This window comes from Caretta caretta, chromosome 6 (genome assembly GCF_965140235.1).
Source record: "Caretta caretta isolate rCarCar2 chromosome 6, rCarCar1.hap1, whole genome shotgun sequence".
Classification (NCBI taxonomy): Eukaryota; Metazoa; Chordata; order Testudines; family Cheloniidae; genus Caretta; species Caretta caretta.
The window spans coordinates 34,428,085-34,434,084 of NC_134211.1; positions in this window are offsets into that span (position 1 = coordinate 34,428,085).

A 6,000-nucleotide genomic window follows, 5' to 3' on the forward strand; every position below is an offset into this window, starting at 1 on the left:
TTTATGTCGTCACAGTTTCAGGGTAACTGCATCTGTATTTCCCCCCTCTGTGGTCCCTCAAGAGCACCTGCTGAAAGGTTTCTGGCTCCCAGCTGTCACCAATCCTGGGTAGAGACCTCTCTCACTCCCTCCTGACCATGGTTGTAAGGCAGCACAACTCCCTGCACTATCCTCAGCAAGTTAGTTTGCCTAAAAGGCCAGTGCCTGTTCTTCGCTCTCTGCAGGGGCTATGGTTACTGAAGTTACCACACAATTCTCTCTAAGAAAGAATGTGTTTCCCTAAAATAAAAGCATTATAGTGAAAACAATGAGAATAAAAACTTTACCAGAGGTCACTGCTACCACAGCCTAAGGCAGTGGTAGCATCAGTCCTTCAAACCCCACAACTGGGTTTCCTTGTTGTTACAAGTTCAGATCAGGAACCAGAACTAGACAGATCAGCTATTTCTTTATGCAGCTCAGGCCTTTGATCTCTAGTCTCCAGGAACAAGTAATAACCAGCCAATGGCTCACTCCTCCAGGTGTAGCTTCAAGAAGCTGGTTTTTGGGTGTTGGTTTTTTGGGGGGCATAACCAGTATTGTGGCATTACCCACTCCCCAGAAAAATCCATTTAACATGTACTGTCTCAAAAATCCGTGCTTGTCTGGCACATTCAAAAATTTCAACCTCCCCCCCCCGCTTCTGACCTTCAAACACCCCCCCCCAGCTTCACCAAGCTCATCAACCCACAGACCAAACCTTTTCAGAACAGATGAAAAACCCTGCAAACATATCTCCACTACTATGAAGATCAATACCCCTCAACACACCTTTCAAGATCCCTGGGTCCTACATGCCTTTCACAGCAACATGTGGTGTACCTCATCCAGTGCATCAAATGCCACGACTATGTGGGTGAAACCAGACAATCACTCCGGTCTCAAATGAACTCACACAGAAAACTGATAAATGACAAAGACATCCTATCACCCAGAGATGAACACATTTCACAAAGCAATCATTCCATAGCTGACCATGCAGTCCCTGACGTCAAAGGAAATCTGCACAAACACCTTCAAAAGACAAATCTGGGAACTTAAATTCATAACTTTGTTGGACACTATGAAGTTAGAGACATTAGGTTTATGGTTCATTACAATGTATAACACACCCTACTGCCCGCTAACCCTTAACTGCTCACTTCATTTTAAGTCTGTGGTCTCCAACCTTTTAACACCCAAGATCACTTTTTGAATCTAGGGGCACCCCAGGATCTACCCTGCCCCTTCCCTGAGGCCCCTCCCCTTCCCCAAAGCTCCGCCCTGCTCACTCCATCCCCCCCTCCATTGCTTACTCTCCCCCACCCTCACTCACTTTCACCAGGCTGGGACAGGGGGTTGGGGTTGAGGAGGGAATGCAGGCTCTGGACTGGGACTGAGGGGTTCCCAGTGTGGAAGGGGGCTCTGGGCTGAGCTTGGGGCAGTGGGTTGGAGTGAAGGAGGGGGTGAGGGGTCCAAGCTCTAGGAGGGAGTTAGGGTGCAGGAGGAGGCTCTGGGCTGGGGCAGAGTGATGGGGTGCTGGCTCTGGGAGGGGGCTCAGCATCCTTCTGGGCAGCACTTACCTCTGGCAGCTCCTGGTGGGCAGCAGGCACAGGGAGGCTAAGGCAGGCTCCCTGCCTATCCCAGCCCCACACTGCTCCCAGAAGGGAACAACACACCCCCTGGGGCCGGGCAGGGGGCATGTGGCTCTGTGCACTGCCCCTCTCTGCAAGCACTGCCCCCACAGATCTCCTGGCCAATGGAAGCTGTGGGGGTGGTGCTTGCAGGCAAGAGCAGTGCACAGAGGGAGACCCCCTGCCCTCCTGGCCCCAGGGCTGCACTGGCTGCTTCCAGGAGCGGCATGGGGCCAGGGTAAGCAGGGAGTCTGCCTTAGTGGCAGCCACACTGCACCACCGGAGATCATGATTGCCTGGGAGATCCACTAGGATTGACCAGTAGATTGCAATTGACCAGTTGGTGACCACTGTTTTAAGTGGTCTCCTACAGCATGCGTTAACCTCTTATGGTTAACAATCTGTCCCATCTTATATATAGTTAAGACAAGGGGCCGGCAACCTTTGAGAAGTGGCATGCCAAGTCTTCATTAATTTAAGGTATGTCCCAGTAATAAATTTTACATTTACAGAGGCCCCTGACAGAACCCCAGACTGGCAGTGGGCTGAGTGGGGCCGGTGGCCAGGACCCCAGCTGGCAGGGGGCCAGGCAGCTGGAACCTTAGACCAGCAGCGAGGTAAGTGGGGCCGGCGGCTGGTATCCCAGGCCGGAAGCAGGCTGAGTGGGGCCAATGGCCAGGACCTCGGCTGGCAAGGGGCCGGCAGCCAGAAACCCAGCCTGTCAGCGGGCTGAGCAGCTCAGCGCACTGCCAGTCTGGGGTTCTGTCCGCTGGCTTCTGCCAGCCGGGGTCCTGGCCGCAGGCCCCGCTCAGCCCGCTGCCGGTCTGGGGTTCTGTTCACCCAGGCAGGCAGTGGGCTGAGCGGGGCTGGCAGCCTGGACTCTGGCTGGCAGCAGCGTGCCAGTTAAAAAAAAAAAATCAGCTTGCGTGCCCCAGGTTGCCGACCCCTGGTTTAGACACTTTGGTTACCTTCTGCCGAACTGAGGAATAATTTTGTGAAGCTTGAAAGTTTGTCCCTTCCACTAACAGAAGTTGGTCCAATAAAAGTTGACTAAACCTACCTTGTCTCTCTCTCGTCCTGGAAACATGGCTACAACACTGCAAACAACATTTCAATGTAGTCATTGGAACTCTTTACACTTCTCAAGTGTCACATCTGGCTCAGATGTGTCTGAGCCAGAGTTTTGCTTTATCTCGTCAGCTTCTGAAAAATCAAACTCTATATAAATTAGATCAGCATCTGGATTGCCTGCTGCTGCTACCCACTTAATTCTCTATCATATATGGGCAACTAATAGTCACTGGATTCCTCAGATCTTACACTCAGGATTGTGTGAGATTTTAGTGGGGTTCTTTGTAAAAATGTGGAACCCAAAATGTCATTGTTTACCCAGGAGCTTGCCATGCTTTTCAGCTTGTTGCACTTACCTTAAGAGACCAAAGAAGGCAAAAAACTTACCACCTCATTATTTCACTGGCTAATGATAAACTATGGCCCAGCTTTACCACATGGGCAGGCAATCACTAGACCAAATATTAGGGGTATTGATGCTACAGCAATAACTGTTTGTGTGGATGACTGTGGGCTGTTATAGGTGGGCATTTACTAATTTGCTTAATGATAGAACTTGAGCCAGTCCTGCTTTAATTAGTAGGACACAAGATCTTATGCACAGTTCTGTCTATACAGTTCAATAGCCTACCAGTATGCTCTTCGTTTCCACAATCCTGTTTAAAAATAGTGCATATTCTGAGCCAAAACATAACTATAGTAATACAAATATTTAAATATGCTAATCTTTTTAAAAGCTAAAATAGTGCATATATGTCCTCAGTATAGTTTGTACTCTTGGGGGGGAAAAATGGTGGCCCTTTATTAAATGTTGTCTACTGTTCTACAGGACCCACAGAATGCTTAGATTTACCATCTTGTTAAAGTGACAGCATTTTTATAATATTTATTATCAGAGAAATTGCTATACTGGGGCAATTTAGTTCAGTATCCTGTTTCTGCCAATGGCCAGGACCAATTTATTTAAAATAAGGTGTGATTTTAAAATTACACAGTACCTGCCCACAGGAGAAGCTTTCCCCTGCCCCCCCCCCCCCACCTTCAGTCACTTAATGCTTGACTTATGCCCTAAAGCACAAGGGTACATGCACATGGGTGTATATCCCTCATCAGTTTGCATAATACGTAATGCAATGGTCAATGTTATAATTTTCCATTAAAAAAATAATCTGAGACTTATTAAGCCTTTGGCCCCAACATTATGTCTCAGTGAGTTCCACAGTTTAATTATGCATTGTATAAAATATTTCCTTTTATCAGTTTTAAATGGGTTACATTAATTCCGCTGAGTATGCCCTTGCTAAAGCAGAACGGGTTTTGTGCTGACCCCTCCCATCAGCATAGGTAGCGTCTATACTGGAGGTCTGCAATATAGGCCTCCCCTCAATTTGTCTCCCTGACATTTTCTCGTGGACATCTGGCCATCAGCTCAAGTTCAACATGGCTAAAATAGAGCTCTTAATCTAAATCCCACAAAACCATCCTCACTACCTCCTTTCTCAATCCCCATGGACAACACTACCATTCTACATGTCCCTCAGGCCCATAACCATAATCTTGAATTTGGACCTCTCTCCAGGTCTTCACATAGTCACATCCAGCCAACATCTAAATCTTGCAGATTATTTCTGAATAACATCTCTAAGATACAGCCTTTCCTAAAGTTCTCATCCTGATTACTGCAACTTCCTTTTCTCTGGCTTTGATAGCAGATATCCATTTAGAATGCTGTCGCAAAGATAATTTTCATAGCCCATTGCTTTGGCCACATCACCCCTCTTTTTGGATCCCTTCACTGGGATTCCCTCTTTTTTCCCCCCTCACATCAGAGAAGCTGCTCAACTTTAATCTCCCCTCACCCACTTATCTCTTATTCAGTATTGAAAAGTCAGCTGCTGCCTCTGATCAGCTTATGTCGTCAGCTTCCATCACCCACTTGTTAAATTTTCAGACAAGCACTTTTGTGCTTTCTCCCATTCTGCCTCTCAGGCTTGGAAGAAGCCCCCTGTAAATATTTGCAAAACTAACATTATCTTCTTTCGGAGACCTCTTCTGAGTTCTACTTTGCTCTGAAGACTGCAAAAAATTTTGACAATGGGTAGGCGGCTGGAGTACTGCCTATCACAAGGACAAATATTGTCTCATTGTTCCTTGTACTCCTCCCTGCTTTGTCTAGATCTGTTTGTTGTTTCTTGCCTTATGCTTAGGTAGTAAGCTGTTTGGGGCAGGTCTTTTTGTTCTGTATTTGTTTAGAGCCTAGCACAGTGGGGTCCTGGTCTGCCTCTGGGATGCCTAGGTACTATGATCATACAAAATAAATTAATAATCATACTGACCTCCTTTATAAAGCACCTGGAAAGCTACTGATGAAAAGAGCTATAAAAAAGCTAGGTATTATTAATTATTATTATTATTATTAAAGTGTATTTTCTGAACTCTTTCAATCCAAGTAGTTTAGGGGTACCTTGGTGGGGAAATTTGCACTGTATTTATTCTGCAAATTAAAAATACTCCATTTCTCAATGTTGGGTTTATTTCAGCAGCATGAAATTTACTCAGATGATAAGACTTTTCTTATGTTTCATGAATTTAAGATAAATTTAACAGTTGTAATAAAGGACTATAGATGTGTATTTAAGTTCTATGAATTGTTGGCCCACATTCTCTCCTGTCCTGTTTCCATTCAGGACGAGAGGGAGGACCTGAAAGGGAGATAGTTATAGTTACCTGATTCTCTGGCCAGTTCTGAGCCAGCTAAGCCTTGCCAGCTGGCAACAGTCCTGCAAAACTATCCACCAGCTGCAGCTTGTAGGAGCACAGCACACTTCTCCACCCACAACACATTCCCATGCTGGGGATGCAAGTTGGGGTAAGAGGGGGAGGACTGAGCTAGCTATATATGCCTGCTGTGGCTTGCCTTACAGTGTGGGGAACCTCTTGCTGGGGAACTGTGTCTAGTTTCTGTGCCCTTTGCCTTGCATAAATTGTACAGAGAAAAGAGAATTGGCTGCAAAATGTCTCCCCCTTTTATTTGTTTTAAAACCAAGGAGCTGTACTAATTGCACTGTAAACTAGTAGAGTTATTGTGGTTAATGCAAATGTTTTGTTGCAAATGTTATAAGATTCAGATTTTATGAGGCGTAACTTTTAGACCAGATGGGCCTTCACAGGAACCTCTCATTTTGGGATTAGGCATGTGTTGTGCGTTTCATATTTGAGTACCTGGGTCTGGTATCAGAGTTGGTTGCAGATTGAATTCAAAACTGGAAGGAGCCTA